We start from the raw sequence: 17,003 nt of genomic DNA, 5'->3' as shown, positions 1-17,003 counted from the left end.
GCTGGATGAGGACATGTATCTGGAACTGTGCCCACTTACAATGACATGCAAGTAAACATTGTGTAGTGTAAGCAGGGCTTTCCCTTTACCGGGACTCACAAGATGGGACCTTTGGGCTCATGTGGAAACTGAGGCTTAGAGAGTTTTAAATGTCCGAGATCTCCCGGCAAATCAAATCAATGGCTGAGACATACTTAGACACTGTATTAGTTTGCTGGGGTTGCCCTAATAAAGTACCACACACCGGGTGGCTTAAACGATAGAAATTTATTTCTTTTGCCGTTCTGGAGGTTTAGAAGTCCAAGATCAAGGTGTTGGCAGGGTTGGTTTCTTTCGGGGTCTCCCTCCTTGGCTTGTAGATGGTCTTCTTCACGTGGTCCTGACTTCCTGTGGTCTTTTCTCTGTGTCTGTGTTCTAATTTCTTCTTATAAGCACACCTGAAATACTGGATTAGAGCCCACCCATATGACCTCATTTTACTTTAATTACCTCTCTAAAGGCCCTGCCTCCAAATATAGTCACCCTCTGTGGTACTGGGGGTTAGGACGTCAACCTATGAATTTGGGGAGGAACATAATTCAGCCTATAAGAGACACCAAGACTCTGGACTCCCGGGCCAGTGCTGTTGTACCCACATCAGACTGATAAGGGATCTGGCGGATTTTGTTCCTGAACTGGTTCGATTTTGTTTGGTTTCTTAAGGATGGGGAAGTTGTTGAGGACCAACGTGAGATTTAAAAATGTTTCCCAGGGCCAAGGCCCAATGGGAAACTGAGGGAGCACTGCCTGAGGAATCTAAGATTAGACAGACCACCAAATACTGGGAAAAGTAACCAGAATCTTTGGACGGGAAGGAACCCTGTGAGCTTAACTTGACTATATGGAGGAGAGGAGATGAGAATTTACCTGGTGTATTCAGAGATCCCAGTCATCAGACGGCTCTCCCCGGGCTGGCAAGTTCTTTCTTATGTGGAATCAGCATTCCTAACGCTAATTAAGCTCAACTCCCTTCCCCAGGCTTCAGTCATCAGAGTTGGACGATGAGACAGGTTTCTTTCCTTTGACAGCATATTAAGGAAACTTCTCTATTCAAAGCAGCCTCAGTCCTCACGTGAGGCTGCGAGGAACAAAAGTTGTGTTTACCCATTTGCTCTCTGCCTGAGCCCTCCAGCCCCTCTGCAGGCCCTGGCCAGCTCTGGGGAGTGGGGCAGAAACCAGGGGAACAGAGAAACCCTTTAACTTCACAGAAATCACAGATGGGCTCTAGTGGGATTATGGAGCATGGTGTGGGTATGCTGAAGCCTGTGCCCAAAAGTGGTCGCTCCTGGGCTGGGAGGGCTCCGCCATCATGGCATTTGTTGGTGTCTGTGTAGTCTGCCATGGAAGGTAAGCTTGGATCCTGGGGTTTAGAGGGAGCGGTGAAAAAAGTATTCAGCTGAAGTGCAAAGAGAGCTAGATGCAGCACGGCTTAGGGATCGAAATACCTGGGTCCTGGTGTCTGTCTGAGCCTCAGTTTCCCTTCCTTCACAATGAAGTGGTTCGATTAGGACATCACTAAGATCCTTCCAGCTCTGAGAAAAAAAACTAGAGGATGCTGGGGGGCAGGGAAGGAATACTCTTTGTAGAAAATCAAATGATGGACTATGTGTCTCCGTGAACCAAACCAGGCACAGAAAACTCTCCATCTTCATTCCAGAGTTGGTGGGGGGTGGGGGAGAGGGGGTGTTAGCTGTGGTGTCTCCTCATTTGACAACTCAACCTCTTCCACAGGGCCCCTGCGGCCACACCATGGGGAGCTGTGTCCCTTAGGGACCCTGCCCCCCAGGGGAGGGAGGCAAAGGCAAGATGAGGCAGGACAATGGCAGGGTATCTGCCTGGTGCCAGCAGTCAGGTGAAAGCAGAGAAATCAGCCCCCTGTCTGCTCAGTTTCAAATATCAGAATAAGGGATCCAATTTGATAGCTTTCATCTGAAGTTAATGGATAATGAGGTGCAGGATCAGCCTTATGCATTGATGCAGTTTAAAGCCCCTGGGAAGACTCTGTTTCCCCCTCCCCAATTATCTTGCCACTGAAATGCCGTGAGCTCCACCATTAGAGCACGAGGTGTTAAGTGCGGTCCTCTGCAGATCACATCCTTTCAAATAGAAAAGCACCGCTGGGGTAGTTTATCAAACAAGGATAGAACAAGAAAAGCACTGCTGGGGAGTTGGGGGAGGGATGCTCAGGGAGTGAGGGGTTCTGAAGATTAATCTCGAGATACTTCTCAGTTTCACATTGGCTGACCCTGGTGAGAAAGCTAGACTCTGCCTGGGGTAGTGGAAAGTCAAGGGCTCCCCTAGAACCCAGAGGCCTCAGCTATGGGAAAGGGGTGGACTCCAACTGGTGAGGGCAGTCATTATGCTGAGAAATCACAGGGGCTGCCAGTAACACTGAATTCAGAGAGAGAAAAATGCCAATAGTGTGCATGCACTTGGATTGGCCACTGTAGGAGCCAGTGTACAAGTGCCCTCCCCCCCCACCCCCCGGTATGTCCATAGGATGTAAAACTATTTTTTTTTAAATATCAGTTTCATTGCCATGACTATCTGCTATTTATCTAACCCACGAGGCATGACTTGGAAGTGTTAAAACATAGCAGATGGGGAAACCTGGTTCAAACCTGGCTATGTGACCTTGGGCAGATGACTTAACCTTTCTGAGATTACATTTCCTCATCAAATTCAGTATAAAGCACCTGGCATATAGTCATCTTCTCTAAATGGAAGCGATTATGGTTATGAGTATTGAGGGGGCTTCAAGACACTGTCCATAAATTGGAACTAAGTCATGGAATGAATGACCACCATGTTCAGAACAAACAGAAGCTCACATCGTGATAAATTGTGCATAATGTTCTTTTTACCTGGATGAATCCAGTTTCTTTCCAACTTCATTTCATCTCTCAAGATCTGTAATCAGTAATATTACTGTAATATGACTTTATCAGTAATAAAGATGCAGAGAGAGAGTTCTGGATTCCTCTAAGCAGCTCGGAAACCTTAGGTTCGGGGTGAGGATAGCCTTATCCACAGAGAGGATGGATGGCTGCCTCCATGATAGGGACTTAAAAAAAAACAAAAACATAAACTACCCTCACACAAATTTCTATCATGCCACCAGGGCAGCGAGGTGGAGGCTGACCTCAGGGTCTGGGTATCTGGGCAGCAACACCCAGGATCTCAATGACAGGCCAAGCTGCTCTGTCTGTGATGAAGACTCTCATGACATTGACTCTGGCTCTCCACCCTGGGCTGGGGCTGAGGAAGTGAGCTCCACAGATCACTGGGACTCCAGGGGGCTTTTTAGGTGGTCCAAGAGACTACTCGCAATCCGTCATCCAAAAACTCGTGTCTGTTTGTGTTTTCATTGTAATCTCTGAGAAGATACGATTTTTTATTTAAAGTGGAAGGAAATGAGTATTTTAAAAAGTGTAGCCATGGTCATGATTATTCACTCAGGAAAAATATATGTGCGAAAATGTGTGCATATACAAATGTATATATGCACACACACACACATATATATATATGCACATGTCTCCTTCCTTTCCCTCCCCTTCCCTTCCCTTCCCTTCCCTTCCCTTCCCTTCCCTTCCCTTCCCTTCCCTTCCCTTCCCTTCCCTTTTTTTCTTTTCTCAATGCCAAAAGAGACCGGGGGGATAGATGGGGCCCGGCATCTCTGAGGTCTGGCCTGAACAGTCTGAAAGCCCCTGATACCGATGTTACATTTGCAGGACCAGCCATTCTCCTGCACTTGACTCCGATGTTCTGGCATCATGCAGGCACCCATCCCCTCTCTAACCCAGTCTGCCTCTAAACAATGTGCAGGCAATTTCTGCCCCCCAACGCACAATCAGAGAAGAATCTGGTTCCTCCCACATCATCCTAAACATTGCTGTGAGGCCAGGGAAACAACATTAATACCCAAAACTCTCTGGGGCTCAGCTACTCTCCTCCCCAACCTTTCCCCCCACCCCAGATTAGGGGGAAATTCCCTTAACAGGGATGGGAAAAACTGGGAATGGGAGAGGAGAATTGGGAAGGGGAGACTGTGCTAAATAGGTGTAAACACGAAGAGGGGCTGTGTAAGTGCTCCGTGGATGGGAGGAGGAGGAGCCGGAGGGTGGTAATTAGCTTATTATTGTTTCCCCTGGGTGTTGTGAGAATTCCTTAGGAGACACTTGTAAAAAAGCAGAGGGAAGACAGTAAATACACATCTAATGATATGCTAAATAAATTATTATTGTTATTATTATGACTATTATCATAGCAATTGCAACTTGCTCCTTGCATCCAAGTTTCCACTAGAAATGGGAATTAGACCCCTTATAGCCAGGCCTCCATGCTGTCACTATGCCCTCAGGATCCCTCCCCCTGCCCCTTCCCCCCCCATGAGTGGAGTAGTAGGGCAGTGTAGACCAGGCTTCAGTTAATAGCCACTCTCCTCATTTCTGCAGGAGAGCCGATCGGGAGCTTGGCATAAGCAAGGCCTGTGCCTGGTGCCTGCTCTAGAAAAGGAAAGAAGGAAGAGAGCTCTGCCAAGAATGGCAGAGAAGAACTGCCTGACTCCTAAGCAGAGGCACTCAGGGAGGGTACAAGCAAAAGGAGATAACTGGAGATGGGTCACAAGAAGCAAGGGAGACGCAGCCCAGAGATCATGGGCTTCCTGGTCTCTGTATGAGCCCAGCAACCCTCAACAACACTGTGGGTATGCACATTTTGGTGGGGAGAGGGCAGATTGTTTTTATCTGCTTCTCAAAGGAGGTTGGGACCCAGAAACAGCTAGGAGCCATTCCAGCCCAGGTAAGAGAGCTAGGACTCTCCAGGATTAATGATGTATGGCCAGGGTTTCTCATCTCCCGTCTTTTGGCCAAGGACAATCATTGTCTGAAGCCACAGGTTCTGAGGTTTACAGCAACTGCCCCCACCCCAGCCCGATCCTGGCCAGAGTCCAGGCACCTGCCCAGAGTCCTGCTTAGGCAAACCCATGTAAATGCCGGACCCTCCGTTCTCCCACTCAGCATTTCTTTAGGCAAAGCACCCACCATCTCTATGGGCACTAGGTGTTCTGGGGAGGGAAGGGCTGGGTGTTTCAGGAGGAAACTGTCAGAGTCTGGGGCTAGAATTAAGGTTTAACTTAGACCCCTCTCTGGATCTTGGACCCTCACCCAGACACAGGACAGATTGCCCCTAAAGACTCTTATGGAAAAAAGGAATCGCATTTGGGAGAGTCTTCCTTGCTCCAGGCCTTGATGGGAGAGGCAAGGCTGACCCTTCCCTGCAGACCTAGATCCTCACTAGATAGAGAAACTGCCTATACTCACCCCATACACTCACGGTGACCTGTCTTCCCCAAACTCCAGGACCTATTCTGCACAGACCAAATCTACAGGGAGTGATGACAGGTTACAAAAGAAGGGCACCTGGGTGGCTCAGTCGGTTAAGTGTCCGAATCCTGGTTTCAGCTCAGGCCATGAGCTCGAGGTTCACGAGTTCAAGCCCCACATCGGGCTCTGTGCTGGTGGCTCTTCCCTGGTGGTGCAAAGCCTGCTTGGGATTCTCTCCCTCTCTGCACCCCCCCCCCCAAAACAAATAAATAAACTTAAAAAAAAAAAAAGAACTATATGAAACAACCTAATTAGAGAATATTACCGAATCAGAAAATTTGTGAACTTTTTAAGTGAAAAAACTTTTAAAATATTTATTCTGATGCATTTGGTAGTATCCCTGGAGCCCAGCTGAGGGGTTTCCTTCTACCAGGGTGCCTGTCTCATGCTGATTTATTTTTTGTTTTATTTATGTATTTCTTTTTTTTTAATGTTTATTTATTTTTGAGAGAGAGAGAGTGCAAGTGGGTGAGGGGCAGAGAGAGAGGGAGACACAGAATCTAAAGCAGACTCTAGGCTCTGAGATGTCAGCACAGAGCCCGACATGGGGCTCGAACCCACAAACCGTGAGATCGTCACCTGAGCCGAAGTCAGACACTCAACTGACTGAGCCACCCAGGCACCCCTATTTATGTCTTTCTTAATGGACCAAGTGGTAGTTCCTTTTTGGAGCCCTCAGGCTGACAGGCAGCTCCTTCCCAGTCCAGGTCTCAGTTCTGGTTTAGTTTTCTTGTGCTTGGGGGTCTGGGGAGCCAGGAGGCTGGGGTGGGGGATGGAGTCACTCTATGGGGGCAGATCCTGGCTTCGGTGCCTCACTCTACCCCCTACTCGCCCGCCCGTCTCAGCTCAGGCTGCTCTCTGCTGGGCACTAATCTCCAGCCACCATGGGCTCCTGGCCTGGCTCCAGCCAGGGCCCCCAGGTGCCTGCTAGCTAGCTCTCAGCAGTGGCCACAGAAGGTGAGATTCTCTCCACCAAAAGCTGTTGCACTGACCGCCATTCGGTTTATCTCCACAAGCACGTATCGGGCTACCCCTCTGTGTCAGGCAGAAGATAGAGTCCTTGTCCCGGAGAAGCTCCAATCCCATGGGCAGGGGTGTGTGGAGGGTGGCACTTGGCATTTAACCCCAGCCCAGGGGTCTTCACTTCCTTGCCAGAATTCTAGAGATCTTGGAAGCCTGACCGGCCACTGATCCTGAGTGCAGGGAAACTCCCTCAAACAAACCATTGAGCAAAGAGGTCTGTGACTTCCTGGTTTAAAGAAAGAAAGATGGAAAGAACCGGGGCCAGGGGAAAAATGTCTTTTCTCCTGGGATGGTTGGTGGCAGGGGAAGAATTGTGGAGTCCGGGCCCAGTTGGCACCTGGAAGGAGGCTGGAGAGAGAGCCAGGTAGATGTGAGCGGGAGAAATGAGGTCTAGAGGTGCCGATCCACGTTCCCCACACATTAGAGGCAAATTCTCCCCTCAAGGCCCAGGGCAGTGCTGGTAGGAAGCTGGAGGGTGTAGCCTTCTGTACCCAGAAGGGAGGGAACCCCAAGCTGGGGAGCAACAGAGGAGTGACCCAATGGAGCAGGATTAAGCTCCTGAGGCTTGGGCCTCCAAAAAAGGGGGTTGAGCAAGGCCTCCTGAAACTCCCATCAGAATAAGCCCAACACTTGAAAATTCACCCCTCAAACTACCACACAGGCTCCTACCACACAGCCCCCCCAGGGGCACAGGAGGCCCCCGGTGAAAGCAAGCTTTATTTGGCCACAGTCCCTGGCTTTCCTGGCCGTAGCCCCAGAGAGCAAAGGCAGTGAAAGCACACCCCTCCCTGTCCTGTCCCTAAGTCTCCTGACCTCCGAAGCCACCTTTCTGAGACCCTGAAACTGGGGTTCAAGAGCAATGTGCCAGGAACGCAGAAGGGGCTAGGTGGTAGCTGGCCTTTAGTGCATGAAAGCCAAACCGAAGGCCTGCTCCCGGGCCGCGGAGCTGAAGTGTACCTCCAGGTTGTGGTACTGTTCCCGGCCTCCCCTTCCACAAGACCCGCGCCCACGACCATCTGTACCTGCCCCTCACAAAACCAGCTCCCTGTCTTCAGGCAGGTGCCTGGGGTTCACCGCTGTCCTCCTTGACTGTTCCCACCACACCCCAGTCATTTTGCCTCCTCTTCTCAAGGCTTCCTATGTTCTGTTTACCTTGTGGCCTTCTCCCCGTAAGTAAAGAACTCTGCTAGCTGATTTCCTAGATGGCCCGATCCTGCTTTTCAGTTGGCTCTCTGGAAATATTTCTGTGAATAAGTCTCTCTCAGCCCCTACATATAAATATGTCTGTACAGAGATAGACTGGTCTGAGCCCCAATACACACACATCACGAGGTAATTACACCCTTATATACATACAGATATCTCTACAGAGTTATATTCACAAGTGTCTATAACTCTACAGAGAGATAGCAGCATGTACATACAGGACTATAATTACTTATGTCTATTTTTATAACTATGTAGTTATAAATAGAGATGCCTATATATAGTGATAATAATATAGAAATATCTCCACAGCCATATATGGCTCTGAGTGAATGTTCTAACTACTCTATATCACAATCAATAAGTATATATCTCCTGATACATAATTCTAACGATATACATTTATCTATATAGCTGCTCGGAGATATAAATCTGTCAGGATATCAAATGTCCATAAAACTGGATGGCTGTAAGAGAGTCGTATATTTTCTCATATATAAATCTACTTCTATAACTATTGTATATGCACAAATACAATGGAAATAATTATATTTTCCTCGAGCATAAATCTGTAAATACAAGCACAGCACATTTAGGTATGGTTAGAGATAGAGCAATATTTTCTAGACATCAGTGCCTCCAAACAGGGAGAGTTATAGTGGGGGTTATAAATAAACTCTCCAGATGTGAACAGATCAGTAGAACTAGATGTAAACACGGCTCTAAGCCGGCCTTCTTTTTCTTCTCCTTCAAGATACTCCTGAAGTGAGGTCACCCATGACAGGGTGCAGAGGAGTCTGGCCACTGATATTTGCCCCCCCCCCAACAAGGAGGGTTGGAGGTCGCTAGACTTTGGGGAAACCATACAGGAGTGGGTAGGGAGCGGCCCAGAAGCCCCTGTTGTGTCGGTCCCCGGGTGGCTGAGCGCCTGGGCAAGTGGAGAGGCCTAGGGGAGAAAAATGGAGAGTCTGGCTTGAGTCACTTTGCCCCTTCTTAGGTCCAAATTCTCGCACCAGGGAGGCCAAACCAGGCATCTGAGCCGAGAGGGCAGGAGGGGCGCGGAGGCTGGAGAGAAGGGGGCCGCGGGCCGGGCTGGGGACGCCGAGACGGAGCAGGGTCGCCAGCAGGAGCCTGGCCCCGCTCGGCGCCCCCCCCGTCGCCCCGGGCCGCCTGGAACCCAAGATCCGGCCTCTCGCCGCTCGCCCTGCACTCAGCGCTTCCCCCGATTTCATTTTATTTTATTAGTATTTTGTCCGACTGGTTATCAGTATCCTCCGCCTCGCGTGGTGTTCAAATGCAAGGACGCCCCGGGTTCTCTTGCGAATCTTTGTGTGTGCACCGGTCTTAAAGAAGTGACTCAGTGGCAAGTGTAGTTCTCCGTCCCTTTCAGACCAGATGGGTCACCGGCTGTTGAAAAAGAATCAAAACCTCTGAAAAGGTTTGTGACTTAAATCTTTTAAAAGTTCTCAACGCTTGTTTGTTATGGTCATTTTTTTTGTCCTTTTCTTTCCTTTCTCTTTTAAAAACTTGGCTAATTTGCGTTTTTATATTTCCTCTTTGATTTTTTTCTTTCCTTTTTGGGGGAAAGAAAAGGGGGGAGGGTGGTGGTGGTGGATTTCGTTAGACCCGAAACTGTGGGGCGGCTTTCTCTCTGGGCGAGCGCCGTATCCCTACACATGTGACTCCCCACCACACACGATAAATACATAGATAAGATTACCAGAAAATTGTACCTGGAGAAAACGAGGCAGATGTGGAAGGATCCGGGAGCGTGGTCTTCTCTTCTTTTATGGAAATCCGCAGGCTCCAAGACCGCGAGGGAAAATTCAGCGCGCCTCAACCCCTCCCTTCTTCTTTTTTGTTGTTGTTGCTGTTGTGGTGGTTGTTTTTGTTTGTTTGTTTGTTTGTTTGAAAAGCCCCTAGAAAGGGAACTTTCCCTGGGCCTACCGGAAACCCGGCCTTGCTCTCCCCTCTCTCTTGCAGGCGGCCATAAATGTTTTTCTGCTTCTGTCCATACCCGGCGGCAGGTCCTCCCCCAGCACCTCTGCGGCCCGACTGGCCGGGACCCCTGGCTCTGGCCATCGCCTCATCCATCTCTGCCCCCTCGTCTGACCCTGTCCGCTTGCTCTTCTCTTTAAAACAGGGGCTCCAGAGACCCCAAAGCCACTAATCACCCCCATATGTGGGATCCCTCCCCTGATCGCACAAAGCAAAAGCCAGAGTAAAAGAAGCAGGAAAGAGTGGCCTCCTGGCTCTCCCTCTCCTCCTCTGGCCAGAGGACCTTGTCTGGAGAGGGGGTTCCCAAACCCAGCCCCCCCGAGGGCATAGGAAGAAGCTAACTTCCTTCCTTCCTTCCTTCCTTCCTTCCTTCCTTCCTTCCTTCCTTCCTTCCTTCTTTCCTTCCTTCCTTCTTTCCATCCTTCCTTCCTCCCTCCCTCCCTTCCTTGTCTTCCCCTCAGATGCTGTGATCCTGACTCCTTCCCCTGGCCCCTCCTCAAAATATCTCCTCTTGCATTTTATTGTTACCCTGCTAGGGAGGGACTGTTAACTACTGTTTTATTGTTATTTATTATTTATTGTTATTATGACTGTTGTTAGAGATTTGTTCACCGGGTTCAGGGGACAGCAGCCAGGCCCAGAGGGAGGCCTGCTTCTCACACATGCACTTGCGTGCACACACACACCTAGCACACTGCACACTCACAGGTATACGCCCACAGATATCTGCTAGATGCAGGCCCCGGCCTGGGAGGCAGGAGTCCTCCTACCCCAGCACACAAACACCACACTGCCCACGCATCCCAGCAGCATTCAGGGCAACCACCACCCGAGCCCCAGCCCCAGCCCCATGCCGAAACCCACAGACACCGAGCTTGTAAGGAAAGCAAAATACATAAGAACCCACTTGCAGAGATCCCTTCTCTCCCACAACCTGGAGGGGTGAGTCAGGCCTCTGTCTCTTTCCCCCAGTCTCTCTCTCTCTTTCTCTTTTTTTCTCCTTGTTTACAGCTTCAGAGAGCTCAAGGCCCATAAATCTTGAGGGGCCTACAGAGCGCAGAGCACATTTGTATGCATCGTTAGGACTCGCTAATACCTAAGCCCATTAACGAGCGTGTATGCGCGTGGTTTCCGGTGTGTATTAACTTATAGTTAAATTCTGGAGGAAAGGGCATTGTGAATTAACATATACCAAATCCATCACCAGCTTTTGTCATATCATATTAGTCAGCCATGGGTTTGGGGGGGCTGATTACCTCAGTCGGGGTGTACCCACCCTCCAAACTTTCTGGAGCAAGTCTAGGGGTGGGTTTAGGGGAAGGCAGGACACCCCTACCCCAGCCCCGGTCATTCAGATCCCTCAGGCCGGCGGCTGCACACCTGCGGGATGGTGGAGGGGCTGCGCACCAGTTCAGGAGGCCATCGGCGGCGGCGGCGGCGGCGGAGGGTGGCGGGCGAGGGGGAGGCCCTGACGGTGGCGGGCCCAGATTGTGCTGGGGCCACGGGGCTGCTTGGCCCATGGCCGCTGGTCTGTCTGGTTTCCGCTTTCGGAGAGAAAGGAGAAAAAAGGCAAGTGGAGTCGCTAAACTTTAATTAAACCGGAGAGAAGACGGTGGGGGGAGGAAAAAAAAAAAAACGATCTGAGGAGGAGGAGGAGGCCGAAGGCCAAGGAAAGGAAGCGAGGCGGGGCAGGCTCGGAAGCCTGGCGATCTCTGCAAGGGGCTGAAGGCTGGGCTTTCCCCCCACCCCACCTACCCCGCCCTCACCGTGGTTAATTCTAGCCCTCTTAAAAACAGATAAATACCTGAAATTAAAACAATAGAATTTTTAAGGGAAAGGGGGAAAAAAGGAAAAGAAAGACAAGGTAACGAAAAAGAAAATCCTTTCTAATTATGGCCAGGTGTTCTTGGTTCCAATGCTTCAGATCCTATTGGAACCCCGAGGATCTGTATAATTGGGCCCGTATAGACAGAGATGAAAGATGCCAGTTCTAGAGAGAAAAGGGGGAGTGGAAGGTCCATCTCTTGGGGTCCTGTAGAAAATGCCATAGACAAGCTAAATTATTGTGTCCGTGTGGATCCAGTTGCCTATTTAAATACAGCAAGCGGGGCGGGGTGGGGGCGCCGGCCGAGCGGCGGAGCAGCGAGCGGGCGGCGGGAGAGAGAATGTCCCCCCTCCTGCGCGCGCGAGAGCAGCTCGGGGCCTCCGGGCGAGGCTCGCGCGGGCTGGGCCGGGCGGGCCGGGGGCCGAGGCCGGGGCCCGGGGCCGGGGGAGGGGAGGCGGGGGCGGGCCCTCCCCGGGCGCTGTGAACTTTAGCTGGGCCGCCGCCTGTCAGCCCCAGAAAGCGTTAAAGGTGCAGCAGCCCGCGCCAGCCTCCGCAGCCGCCTTTGTACGCGTGATTTATGACTTCAATCTTGGTTCACCGAGAGTTCACACGGCTTTCGCTGCTGTTGAAGGTTAAAAGATGGTCTTCGCTTGACAAGTGGGACTATTGAAAATTCCTTCTTCTTCGTTTTTTTTTTTTTTTTTTTTTTTTAAAGAAGCGAAGAGCGGAGGCTCAGAAGAGAGAAAATTTGGGGGGAGGGGACAGGAGTTGCAGGTGGGGAAAAAATGGTAGATCAGGAAAGTTTGTTCCCCTACTTTAGGATTTTTTCGTAGCTAAGATTTTGGAGTACGTTGGGGAGGCGGGTAGAGAATAGGAGGAGCTAGGGAAGGGATTTAATGATCTGGAGGCCAAAGGAGTGGCATTTTAAGAGAACGCAAGTCGTGGGGCGCCTGGGTGGCGCAGTCGGTTAAGCGTCCGACTTCAGCCAGGTCACGATCTCGCGGTCCGTGAGTTCGAGCCCCGCGTCAGGCTCTGGGCCGATGGCTCGGAGCCTGGAGCCTGTTTCCGATTCTGTGTCTCCCTCTCTCTCTGCCCCTCCCCCGTTCATGCTCTGTCTCTCTCTGTCCCAAAAATAAATAAAAAATGTTGAAAAAAAAAAAAAAACAAAAAAAAAGAGAACGCAAGTCGTGCTTCCACAATTAATTATCTGGATAATTTGGATCACGCCTAACTGATCCCTCTCTTGAGACCAAAAGTGGGGCCAGGGAAGGAGCTTGAAGTGAAGGGTGGTTGTGTGGTCCCCATGGCAGTGGGTCCCCCCTGGGTGTGCTGCGCTGACCATCCACCTAGGCCAGAAGCAGATTTTCAAGCACATCCTTGCACCCACAGGTTTGGAAAAGAGTGCTTTAGGTCCACTTGTGCCAACTCCCTTCATCCTGAGATGTAGCCTCACATGCAGATTTGGTGCAACTGCTGAGGCTGATGGGAAAATTGTAGAATTGGGATTGAAAATTCTTTCTAATGCCAGATCCTCTTGGCCACTGGCCACTTGCTCCTTCTTTCTTCTAGAATATTGAAGAAGGTGGTTCCACAGCAGAGATGGTGGTCAAGGGTCTCCTAATGGCCAGAAGATAATAAGGCCCCTTTGTGGTCTAAGGCATTGAATTTGGGGAGAAACAGGAATCTCTCCTTTTCAGGTTCCCTGAGAGAGAGGAGATCTGGAGCTGTGAGGGTCTGAGTAGCTCTTTGAGCTTCCTTTAAGAGATTTAAAAAATGGGAACTTGGAATTATGGGTGTTGGAGAGGAGAGCAGCAGGGAGCTGGGTCTGGGGGTGGGGATGCCTCCTTGGCCCTGTTTAGGCCCCACCACCAAGACATCCCATGATGTCTTCTCAGTAGGTCAGCGTCAGCCCCTCGAACCCAGACCCTGGAGCTAACAGCATCCACACTAGAAGGGGTACTCCCTGTTTCTCTTCCCACCTAGAACTGGAAGACCTTCCACCACCATGAGGCCTCCTAGACAATCTCCATGAGAAGGGAGGAGAGAGAGGGAGAAGAGACACCCATCTTTGTATAAAAAGCAGGACAGGCAGCAGGGGCCAGAGAGACCACAGAAATCCAGGGTCTAGGTTCTGAAGTCCCTTTGGCAGGGTAGAATGGGGAGGAAGTGTGGCCCTGTGTTTAGAAGCATGGGGGGCGGGTAATAGCCGTAAGGGGGAACCCACCAAGCAGCTCATGAATCTCTTCCACGTTCTGGTTGGGAAGCAGAGGAATGATCTTCAGGGCCTCTAGAAGTAATGGCCGCAATGCAGTCCCCTTCCCACCCCCTCCAACTGAATTCCTCCCTGGGAAATAATCTCAGCGGGCTTGTGCTTATCTGCAAGTCTGGAATAATTATGAATTATTAATTCATAATTAAGACCGTTGATTGTGGCCGTTGTTCTCCAGTGGGCTCATTTATTTCCTTCTCCTCTGTGAAGCACAGGGCACCCTCTGTTAGCCCCTGCCCTCAGAACAAGCAAACTGAGGCCTGGTCCTCTGGAAGGCAGCCCTTGAACTCGGCCCCTGTGTGGAACGGTTGCCACATTACCAGTCAGGTCATGTTTGCACCTCACAGAGTGTTTGCGCTCCATTAACCACCACCCACTAACTTCAGATTTCAAAGCGCTTTGTAGGCCTGGCTCCTAGAAAGGTGGAGTGGAGACTGTGAGTAAGACTCCAACGAGAGAAGCAGGTTGGCCGAGCTGTGTGTGGAGACAGGGGGTAAGGCCTGGTGGCAAAGGACACCCAGGTGCGACAATCCAAGTGATCTGGGATCAAGGGTGGGCCTCCTGCCTCCCCTGCCCTAGGACAAGCTGGTCTCCCTCAGCCCTCCGGAGACCCCTGAATACTGGCCCCTCCTTTTCCTGGTCTCCCTTTCCTCCTACCCCACTCCCTTGAGGCGGCAAAGGCTTCAAGATACACCATGCTCTTGGATGTTCGGGGGTGGGGAGTGGGATCTGCCCATTGTTTCACATCTGTAAGGGCCTAGAGAGGGAGAAAATTGTCTCCTGTGAGATAATTTCCATCCGAATCCCTGCCTGCAGCTCACCTCCCCCTGCACGGAGACATTTTCTTCATTCCCTCTTCCCTCTTTCCCTGCCCTCTGAGAATGCTGACCGGGATAGGGGTGGTGGAGGGGGGGGTGGAGGCAGAGGCAGTTCCCAAAGTTGCATCTGAGAAAGGCAGAAGGTAGACAATGAAGGAGGGGGTTCAAACCTCCTATTTCCTGAGAGTTTTAACCTCTGTTCCTCAAACCCAGATCCGCACCCCAATCCAGGGCCTTCCCTCCTCCTTCCCGCAACTCTGCCTCATGGAGGCAACGCCTCCCTCACGCTGTGACTGCCCTGAGAACTTTACTCTGAGAACACCGCCACCTTTCACAGGACGTGTGGGGACCCAGCCCCTGTGACTTGCTCGGTGCCCGCCTGGTCCAGAGGGGACCTGTGGCCCGGCCAGCACATGGCCATTTCATGTCCCAGTGGAGCAGACCGTGGAGACATCTCAGCTGCCATCCCAGACCTCAGCTACTCTTTCCCCAAGTCACTCCAGCATCCTTGGTCTCCCCCAAGCCAGGAGGCAGGTAGGAAGCCCCTCTGGAGAGTCCCCGGGAGTTGGCGAGCATATTTTAATTTACTGTCTGATGGCAAATAAAGAGACCTTGGGAAAAAGGAAAGGAGCGACTGCGCCCAGGCGCCCTCCCCACCCGCCCCTCCTCTGGACATTGGCTTTCTCGATGAAACAGTGTGCTGTTGTTCTTGGACAACCATTCCCCACCATCTCCGTTCGAAGGGTTTGAGTTTCACCCTCCGTTCACCCCCATTAATCACCCCGGCCGCTAAACATCACCCAGCCCCCTCTGGCCCTTTCTCTTCTTCTTGCCCTTAGTATTCATGGCGGGCATTCCTCACTGCTGCGTGCCTCACAAAGACCCCTCCTCTGACACAAGGTCCCTCCCCCTCTCCAGCTACCCGGTCCTGGTCCTCAGTGGGCACAACTCACCTTTCCCAGCGTTCTGATTGCCAGCTCCCGCTCCTGAACCCCTTCCCCCAGCTTTCTCCACCACCACTGCCCCCTTCCCTCGCCACACCTTCTTCCTCTTGGTACCTCCGGTCATCCCCACACACCCCGGCCCCTCCCCCCACAGCCCTCTTTTCTCCGAGCTCCATCCACATGCCCCCTTCTTGTCTCCCTTGCCTTTCCCCTCCCCAAGATGATCCCCAGGCCCTTCCCATACTAGCTTTGAAGCCCTTCCAGCCCGGAGAATCTGGGAGAATCTGTAACAGTGGTTACAGCACAGGCTCTGAGTTCAAATCCCAGAGCCGTCACTTGCCAGTTTGTAGAACCCGAGGCAGATTCCTTCACCTCCCTGAGCCCTCCATAAAATGGACATACCCACTGACCTCACAGAGTTGTGTAGATCCGATTAAATTTTATTTGCATAGATCCGAGCATTCAGCAGGGGCTTGATAAATGGTAGTTATTAATATTAGAAGCTTCTGGTAAGGGGAATAAAGGATGCTCTTCAGATTCCAATAAAAGTGAAGGGATTGTCCCCTCCACCACCTGAAAGGGAGTGATAAAAATTACATAGTCACACAGAGGAGCAGGGCCCCCTCACCAGGGAGCCATACTCTCCTGTTAGCCCCGGAGGGTCTCATCTGTTGCCGCACATTGGAACCCACTGGGGAGCTTTAAAAAATACTGATGCCCGGGTCCCCCCCTCCAGGGATTCTGATTTGGTTGGCCTGGAGTAGTGCCTAAGCATCTGGTTGGAAAACTCTTCCGGTGATGCTAATGTGCAGCCTGGGGTTGAGGTATGGGCCCTAGGAGGTGATATGGGAGGCGAGAGGCTGCCAGCTGAGAGCTCTTCCAAGTGTGGGCATTTTCACAGCCTCAGCCCTCATTGCCTCATTGGGGGAGGGTGCCACTTAGCATTGGCTTCTCTGGACACTTCAGAATTTTAGAGACTCTCATCTTTTTCATTTCCTACCATCACTAGGGTTTTGAAAGGGGCCTCCCCAAGAGGAAACAGGGGAATGGACAGATTGACCTCGGAGAGGCCCCTCTCTCCTCAAAAAAGCATCCAGTCCCAGACCACCAGTGACAGAGGCAAAGGCAGCCAGTAGGAGAATTTGTAGTAACATAGTAAATGGAATTTCTACCTGGTTGCTACAATAATAGGCCAAGCAATTAGGATACAAGTTTCCAGGATCTTTTCCTATATTTCCAAAAAGATAAATCACCCCCAGGAACAGAATCTGCATATTGTAATTAACTGATAAATATTTCATGCCTGATTCAAACTTTCTCCTCTTCTATTTAATGGCCACAAACTTGAGCGCAGAGGAATCAGGGGAGTGAGGAGAGGGAGGGAAGGGAGGCTCCACTTTGGCTTTGGGGGAGGGAGAACCTGTCTCAGCTGCCTCGTTGTTGACTTTCCTCCTGTTCCTTTAAGGAAACATTGCTCACCTGGAGAAAATTGGG

At 51.1% G+C, this 17,003-nt stretch overlaps 2 long non-coding RNA genes across 7 annotated transcripts in view; one reads left to right on the top strand and one right to left on the bottom strand.

Moving 5' to 3' along the window:
- Positions 1-248: 248 nt before the first annotated feature.
- LOC131519473 (uncharacterized) lies at positions 249-10,044 on the bottom strand. 5 transcript variants are annotated; one of them, XR_009265648.1, is made up of 6 exons: positions 9,389-10,044; positions 5,463-9,062; positions 3,158-3,415; positions 1,485-3,103; positions 907-1,117; positions 249-445 (listed from the first exon to the last, which is right to left on the bottom strand). It is a non-coding gene; the product is annotated as an uncharacterized LOC131519473 (long non-coding RNA). The 5 variants fall into 5 exon arrangements; XR_009265647.1 differs by having other exon boundaries at positions 2,904-3,103; positions 9,389-10,042; XR_009265644.1 differs by having other exon boundaries at positions 907-3,103.
- Positions 8,994-17,003, top strand: part of LOC131519474 (uncharacterized) — a 17,104-nt gene continuing 9,094 nt past the window's right edge. For both annotated transcript variants that reach the window (XR_009265649.1, XR_009265650.1), the window contains exon 1: positions 8,994-9,093. This is a non-coding gene — a long non-coding RNA (uncharacterized LOC131519474). The remainder of the gene's footprint in view (positions 9,094-17,003) is intronic.

The sequence above is a fragment of the Neofelis nebulosa genome, chromosome 8 (assembly GCF_028018385.1).
Source record: "Neofelis nebulosa isolate mNeoNeb1 chromosome 8, mNeoNeb1.pri, whole genome shotgun sequence".
Taxonomy (NCBI): domain Eukaryota; kingdom Metazoa; phylum Chordata; class Mammalia; order Carnivora; family Felidae; genus Neofelis; species Neofelis nebulosa.
The sequence above is the reverse complement of the archived record's forward strand: the minus strand, read 5'-3'. Positions and strand labels throughout refer to the sequence as shown.